The sequence below is a fragment of the Protomyctophum bolini genome (genome assembly GCF_963924005.1).
Source record: "Protomyctophum bolini genome assembly, chromosome: 10".
Classification (NCBI taxonomy): Eukaryota; Metazoa; Chordata; class Actinopteri; order Myctophiformes; family Myctophidae; genus Protomyctophum; species Protomyctophum bolini.
In genome coordinates, this window is record NC_137871.1 from 26,529,354 (window position 1) to 26,537,928 (window position 8,575).

Below are 8,575 nucleotides of genomic sequence, written 5' to 3' on the forward strand. Positions count from 1 at the left end.
TGGTGCGAAAATAAATTTGTCCCTTGGGTTTGTGCCGAATCTGGGTTGCACATGGTTTGTTGCACTCCCTCTGGTGTTGTGGGTGTGGACTTCGTTAACATTAAGGAAGTATTTAGACAGGTAGACCTACATGGGTATCTTAGTGGTGTATCGAATCTTGTGGACCAGACCCATTGCAAGATGTTGTACTCTGTCATCGACCCTAAGCCATTCCAGCCTGTCAAAGTGGGCAGGGGTGAGGTGGGTTCGGGGGGTGAGGCCAAGTAGGAGCCTGACCAGTTTGTTTTGGGAAGTCTGGAGCCTTGTTTTAAGGGCCTTTGAAGTGCTGTGGTACCAAGAGGTGCATGCATAGTCAAAGAAACCTTGTACGAGGGCTCCTGTTAGGGTCTTCAAGGTGTTTTTGTTGACCAGTGAGGAGATCCTGTAAAGGAATCTTGTTCTTTGGTTGACTTTTTTGATTACGTTGGTGGCCATTTTATCACCGAAATTTGACTGACTGACTGACTGACTGATTGATTGAATACTTTATTAACAGTACAGTACTGTGCCAGTACACTACTAGACTAGTATGATTATTTATACAATGGTGCTAAAAGGATAACACAAAAAGGCCTGAGGGCTTATTTCCATTGTGGTCCTGATATTTAAACTAGACATACAATAATACACCAGACATAACATAAGCAGCAAATAAAATGTAGCCTACAGTAAACAGTTGGGGGTGGTAGTGGGAGTTGAGATTATAGGACCATTTACCATTTGCAGACAGATGCTCTTTTGTGGAGGTTTTGAATGAGGGCAAGCAGTCACGCTTTCCGATGGCTGTTGGTATATAGAGCATTCCACATTTTGGTGGCATAGCGGTAGAACATATTTGACCTCGTGATTGATTGATTGATTACTTTATTAACAGTTTTCAATTTGTAGAGAGGTACGGTTTACAATGATTGTTAAAAGGACAACACAAGAAGCTTGTTTCCATTGTGGTCCTGTGTAAATTGCATTCTGCTAGATTCAAAGTGTGTGTGTGTGTGTGTGTGTGTGTGTGTGTGTGTGTGTGTGTGTGTGTGTGTGTGTGTGTGTGTGTGTGTGTGTGTGTGTGTGTGTGTGTGTGTGTGTGTGTGTGTGTGTGTGTGTGTGTGTGTGTGTGTGTGTGTGTGTGCCCCCATCACATGGTGTAGGTGCAATCTACTTATTGTGTTTATCTTCAAATAATGCAAAAGAAAACCTACAATACTAGAAAAGATGCATTACAGAATATGGTAATACTACACAATATTTATTACAATACAACAATGTATTAATGTCACAGTGTGTCTCATCACTCATCAGTAGATCAGAACGTCTCACAAAATATATACTTTCTATGTTACAACTAAACCAGTGTTGATTTCGTCAACTAAAAATGTTCGTCGACTACCTTTTTCCACTTACTTACTTACTTATCCCCATTACGCCGGCTGGCGCATAGGGCAGCAACAAAGTTCATCCACTTGTATCTGTCTTTGCCATATTCTCTATGGTCCCCCAGCTCTGATGTTGTTGCTGGAGCTCCTTCTCGATCGTCCTACGCCATGTCATTTTGGACCTTTTTTCCACTGACGAAAACTAAATGGAAACTAAATAAAAACTAAGCTATGATGACTTAAAACTAAGACTAAATATACTGAAAATATCCGTCAACAAATAAACTAAAACTAAAACTGACACATTCTGACAATATTCACACATGATGGCTCTATAGAGGGTATGCGCATGACATCATCATCATGCCCAGAAGTTATGCGGGAACGCCTACCGAGTGGCAAAAAACTACTTTCTGGCCTTGACAGTCCATAAACAGAAAAGTCCTATCTGATTGCATTAAACAACGTTTAAACGACATTAAACTCACTTTGCAACTCACTATGCGCCCACCCTCTATTGTGACATGTGACAATCTGTGTCAATGCACCTTGTTCATTTAGAACGACACCTGTATGAATGAGACCATGTAGGATGTGAGCAGAGGGGTTTTGCGGTCACTGAAGGAGCAAATGGGCTCCATGCATCATCGAGACAATCAAAGCCGGACCATGTGGGAAACGCTGGGCCGCATGCGGCCGGCTGAATGACCTCCTGCGTTGTGTTGTCCCCTTGCTGTGTGTTGGTTCAGTATAGTGGAGGAAGCTCTAAATCCCAGTTAATCTGCCACTGCACTGCACTGGGAGGCTGGGTGCTCCACAGCTATCTCTTCAGTCATCAGTGTTGTACTGGTCTGCTGCCTAGTATGCCGGCAGTCCCACAGAACCTTCCTAACTAAAATGTTAGGAAGGGACTAGTGGACAAGAGATCCAGTATAAGTAATTTTATAATTAGTTGCATGCTGAAAATAGCCGATCTGCAAGCTCACAACACGTCGCAGTGCGAGGCGTTGTGAGCTTGTAGATCGGCTATTTTCAGCAAGTGTCATTACGAGGGCATCAAGGACCGCCAAAATACATTTTAGTCGACTAAATCAACTGTAGATTTAGTCGACTAAAACTAGACTAGCAAACATTCCAGGTGACTAAAATGTGACTAAAACAAAATTATAACTATTCAAGAAAATCTGACTAAAACTAAAAATCAAAAATTGCTGCCAAAAACAATACTGAACTCAACCCAAATAAAAATAACCTGTAGCATACTGTAATATTATGCAGCCACCTTGCCCCACCCCATCTCAAAACGACTCACCTCACTCTCACTGTGCACCCTATCTCACTCCACCTAACCCCCCCTGAGCCTACCTCACCCTGAGACCCTATCTCAGCTCACCTCGAGGTGGGGTGGGGTGGACCCCACCATGGGTGTTTTTACCTGTACAATCAAACACAACAATCCCTGATAGGCTATACTGATGTGATTGATTTAAGCCGGCAGTCAGATGTAGTGTTATATCAGCTATCTTGGCACCAGTGTGTGTTCAAGCACTTATTGGGATCCATACCTTCTCAGGTTGTGACTAACCTCACCTCACCAGGCTTTCCACCTCGGAGGAAAGCCTGGTCTCTGATATCGTTACGTCATGTTGTAGTCATCAGGCAGGAACAATCAAACGGGACTTCCTTTTCCCTCAAAACGGAAGAATAACAATAAAAGCTCTCGTAGCCTGTAGCTTTTATTGAGAAAAATCGGTTTAAGGGAAAAGGTTCCGGAAGATTGATGACTACAAAACAATACTACAACATGACGTAGCGATATCATCCACTCCTGACTGGATCATAAACCCGAAATGGAATGGTGCCCATGCAGGCTAGGTTGTGACTCTACCAGAGCTTTTCATGGCAAATGCATTTTGTGAGAAAGATTAGATTAGATGTCCTTTATTATCCATCCAGGGAAAATCATTTTGCGTGGGTCAATACATACATTCAAGACAAGACAATACATAATTTTATACACCACAATTAAAACACCAAGAAAAGTTGGGAAATATGTTTTTTTTTAAAGAAAGCAATGTTCTCTCCACACTTGGATGAATGCCCTATGTGTTTGTGTGTAGTTTTCATGTGTGTGTGTGTCAGTGTGCATGCATGCAATGATGCACAATGGAAGCAATGTGTGTGCATAAGGGGGGGGGGGCAAGTCCAGTTGGACCAGTTGAGCTGGATCAGGTATTAGGGAGTTTGTGTTTATTAATTAAGGAGCCTGCTGGCTGTGGGGATGAAACTGACACTGCCCTTTGCCTTCTTGAGAGAGGCACCATTATATATTCTACAGGACCTCAAAGCAGGAGCTGAGTTTATGAGTTGGGTCTCTCGCTATATCTTTATATCTATATCATAGTTTATGAGTTTGTCTCTCGCTATATCTTTATATTTATATCATAGTTTATGAGTTGGGTCTCTCGCTATATCTTTATATCTATATCATAGTTCATGAGTTGGGTCTCTCGCTATATCTGTCCTGCTTTCTTCACTGTCCTCTGGTGGGACAACTCTGCCCTTCAGAGATGCTGAAGGGCAGAGCACTGCACCACCATACCACCACTGTTAGTTAGTTGCTGCAGAGTGAGGTCTAGCCAACACCACAGAGTGATGGTCTAGCCAACACCACAGAGTGAGGTCTAGCCAACACCACAGAGTGAGGTCCAGCCAACACCAACTAGTTACTACAGAGTGAGGTCTAGCCAACACCACAGAGTGAGGTCCAGCCAACACTACAGAGTGAGGTCTAGCCAACACCACAGAGTGAGGTCTAGCCAACACCACAGAGTGAGGTCTAGCCAACACCACAGAGTGAGGTCTAGCCAACACCAACTAGTTACTACAGAGTGAGGTCTAACCAACACCACAGAGTGAGGTCTAGCCAACACCACAGAGTGAGGTCTAGCCAACACCACAGAGTGAGGTCTAGCCAACACCAACTAGTTACTACACAGCGCAGTTAGCTGTCTAACGTGTGTGCAGTTAGCTGTCTAACGTGTGTGTGTGTGTGTGTGTGTCGGTGTCAAACTGCCACAACAGTGCTTCGTTGTCTAATTATTAACGTGTGTGTACGACACATAGCTTTCTAACGTGTGTCGTGTGTGTGTGTGTGTGTGTGTGTGTCACGCTGCGCTACACCACACACTTCTCAATAATTCGTAATTTATTCTAATTGTTGTTATTGCAATTTACGAGCAGGTATAGGCTACTTGAGGCCAGTAAACTGTCTTTTTTGGTATGATGATGTGCAACCGCGACACACCCACCCCAGCCGGTTCATGTTAATACAAAGTGCCAACATTAAAAGTACTCATTGTGCAGAATACTACTTCTTTTAAAAAGGTTTTTCAATTTGTCAAAATATTTCTATAGCTGAGATAGATGAAATAAGTACTGTATTACATAAGGAGAAGAGACTGGAGCAGCACGGACATTTAGAGCCTTTTATTTAGGTTCTGAGTATACAAACGACTAACGTTTCGACCTTGCGGTCTTCATCAGAGTCAGGTGGTAGCATTTGGACATGTCTTAAATACAAGTTACTGTATTACTCATTAGTCATTGTTTGTAAACCCATTTTGGGCGGGAACCCCTTTTGGTGTTTTAAACATTATGTTATAATTTAGCTATTGAAAAATAGCAGATCTACAAGCTCTGGTAGCGTGGCACTGAGTGCCGCGCTACCAGGTCTGCTATTTTTGAAAAATTGTGAAAATGTGGCACAAATCTTCTATATATTCTTTCAGAGCGAGCAATTTTAACTCAAATCTTTGCTTCTGGGGGGGATCCCTGGAACAACATATTTTCAGAAGGCCAAATACATACACTTTTGGGGGTCCTTGACATGAAAATTTTGAGAACAACTGCCATAGAAACATGAGGTTTTTCAGAAAACTGTCAGGATTTAGAAGACATTTGTAGAATCGACTTCAGGTCTAAATGGGGTTACCTGAACATGTTATCTCCCATAAGTCGTTAGTGGTACCAGAGTAAGTCCATTCCTTTGTAATGCAGTCTTTTGCCACAGCCTCAGATCCTTTACAGTTGGATATGGTGTGCCATACAGCATGGCGTTTAGAACCCCTTGTGCGTTTTTTTATGTGAAGAGCATGGCCACAGCCCAGCTGTCTACACACCACATGTGAATCCTTCATGTCCCAGTCGCTATACCGATCAAACGTCAGTCTCCACGCTTTCCCGATTTCCATCTCCAGTACACCGGCACAGTTACTGGTTCCTCCCACCAACCTGAACTCTGTATACAGAGACAACAGAATAAACAGTGAAGGAGAGAGAGAGAAAGATAGTGTGTGAGTGCAACAGGTTGGTTTATTTGTTGAAGGACATGATTTGCTGCTATTTATTTGATATTCACTGGGTGGGAATTAGTAACTTATGTGTAGAACACACATACCACATGCACACTGACTGAACTCTCAACTCGGTAGAATCTGCACCTGGCTCGCTGATAACAAACTATCCTTACACCTGGGAAAAACTGAATCCTTTCTCTTCGGATCAAATAGTAATCTCAGCAAGGCAGATGGCTTCTTGGTTAGAGTGGGTGACAATATTATCACACGAAAAGATGAAATTACCTACCTAGGTTCCATCCTGGAGGCCAATCTTTCCGGTGATAAAATGGCCACCAACGTAATCAAAAAAGTCAATCAAAGAACAAGATTCCTTTACAGGATCTCCTCACTGGTCAACAAAAACACCTTGAAGACCTTAACAGGAGCACTCGTACAAGGTTTCTTTGACTATGCATCCACCTCTTGGTACCACAGCACCTCAAAGGCCCTTAAAACAAGGCTCCAGACCTCCCAAAACAATCTGGTCAGGCTCCTACTTGGCCTCACCCCCCGAACCCACCTCACCCCTGCCCACTTTGACAGGCTGGGATGGCTTAGGGTCGACGACAGAGTACAGCATCTTGCAATGGGTCTGGTCCACAAGATTCGATACACAACCAAGATGTACCTGTCTAGATACTTCCTTAATGTAATCGAAGTCCACACCCACAACACCAGAGGAAGTACAACAAACCATGTACAACCCAGATTCGGCACAAACAAGGGACTAAATTATTTTCGCTCCTATGCCACCAAAATGTGGAACGCCCTACCAACAGTCATTAACACATGTGAATCCCTTGACTCCTTCAAAACCGCTCTCAAAGGGCACCTACGGACGGTTGCAATTCGAAACTGGCCTCTGTAAAATCTGAACCCCCCCCTTCCCCTCACTGTATACGTTTCTTTTCCCTTTTTGCTTCCTTTATGATGAATTCCTGTTCTGTTTTTTAACTATATAGAAGTGTCTATTTGTACGTCTCTAAATGTTTTGATGAATTGAACAAAGTGGACCCTATTGTAAACAAGTGTAATGCTTAATTGGGTCGTCCACTCACAGTTGACAGTCTTTGTATTGAGTTTGTGCTTGAAATGTACTGTAATTCTACAAACTGTTAATAAATATTTCAATCAATCAATCAAACACACAGACGCCATAATAATTAAAAAGCGTATAGTTGATATTTTACCTGAACAGGTGAGTCCAACAGCCTTGTCAGGTGAGCAGGTGTTTCTAGTTGAGTTTGAGGTTTTACAGTCCAGGATAACGGACTCGTTGCCTTCACAATGGAACTCTCTGGTCCACATTGGAACGTTCCCTTCTCCATAGAGCGCCCCCTGGAGGACTGCATGAGTTCCCCCGCCAAGCTGCCTGCACACCACCTCTGCATCCTGCTGGTCAAAGTCACCTTCACACACTGAGACCCACGACTGGTTAGACTTCACCTCCACTCTGCCTGAATATTCACTAGGCCCGTTCACCAACCTCACAGACTCTGGGGGTGGAGAGAGAGAGAGAGAGAGAGAGAGAGAGAGAGAGAGAGAGAGAGAGAGAGAGAGAGAGTATGGAACACACGGGACACTGAAATATTAAGTAGCCGATCTACAAGCTCACAACGTGTCATAGTGCAACATGTTGTAAGCTTGTAGATTTGCTACTTACATGTTCTCAAAGTAATTATGATTATCTCAAATAATTGTGTTTAGACTAGACTGCATCACACTCTCTCTCTCTCTCTCTCTCCCACCCCTAGAGTCTATAAACCTTTATAACGAGTATTATAGTGCCTTACAAGCACATTAATAAATGTTGTAACAGGTTACCACGACAGCACATTATGGAAGGGCCATATATGATGTGTTGCTGAGTGAACATAGAGTCTATTTTGGGATGGAGGAACAGAGGGTTGAGGGAACATTGGGCTGAGGGAAAATAGGGCATAATTTGGCAAAACAGAATGCAGGGATTGAGGGAACATTTGGGAATGCTATGTTGATTAATTGAATAAAAGGACGACAATGGAAACAAGTTCCCAATACTTTTTGTGTTATCCTTTTAGCAGTATATAGTATTCAATCAATAAAATAAAATACATAAATAAAAACGAGGGGGAGTCACAACCTTTGATCGGCTGAGCCTGTTACTGCCTCATCTGAGACTGCTGGTGAGTGACCACCTCCACCCGCTTATCAGTCCACATACCATTGATGAACATGCTCTTCACACATCTGGACACCCAGGGCAATGCCGTGACAGACAGACAGACAGACAGACAGAAACTGTTATACCTGAACAGATCATCTTGGTGATTTTAGGGTCCCAACTCCATTCACCGATTGTTTTCGTAGAAACGGCAGAGCCACAGTCCAGCAGTCGACACACTTCGTGCGCCGTCCTCAGATTAATTTCGCGATCACCATCCTGAACCGTAGCCCACTTTCCATGCTCTTTCTTCTCCAGTGTACCATCACAGTCACTGGTTCCTCCCACCAACCTGAGCTCTGTAGTATAGACATGGCTCCGAGATGTAGTGGAGTAGAAGTAAAAGTATTGGAAATTGGAAATACTAAGTAAAGTAGTAAAGTACAAATACCTAAAAATTGTACTTAAGTAAAAGTACTTTTACTTACCTAGACAGATCAACTCCACTTTGCCACCAGTATGATAGATCCAGATCCCAGAGGGAGCAGAGCCACAGTCCAGCTGCCTACACAGGTTGTTTTCCTTCATCAGCTTCCATACGTGATCTCTGTCATACAGCTTTCTCA

The 8,575-nt window shown here is 43.2% G+C and overlaps 1 long non-coding RNA gene across 1 annotated transcript; it reads right to left on the reverse strand.

Moving 5' to 3' along the window:
- Positions 1 to 4,913: 4,913 nt before the first annotated feature.
- On the reverse strand, positions 4,914 to 8,289 carry LOC308323006. The gene is made up of 3 exons (XR_013964789.1): positions 8,096 to 8,289; positions 6,997 to 7,302; positions 4,914 to 5,706 (listed from the first exon to the last, which is right to left on the reverse strand). It is a non-coding gene; the product is annotated as an uncharacterized lncRNA (long non-coding RNA).
- Between the last annotated feature and the right edge of the window lie 286 nt (positions 8,290 to 8,575).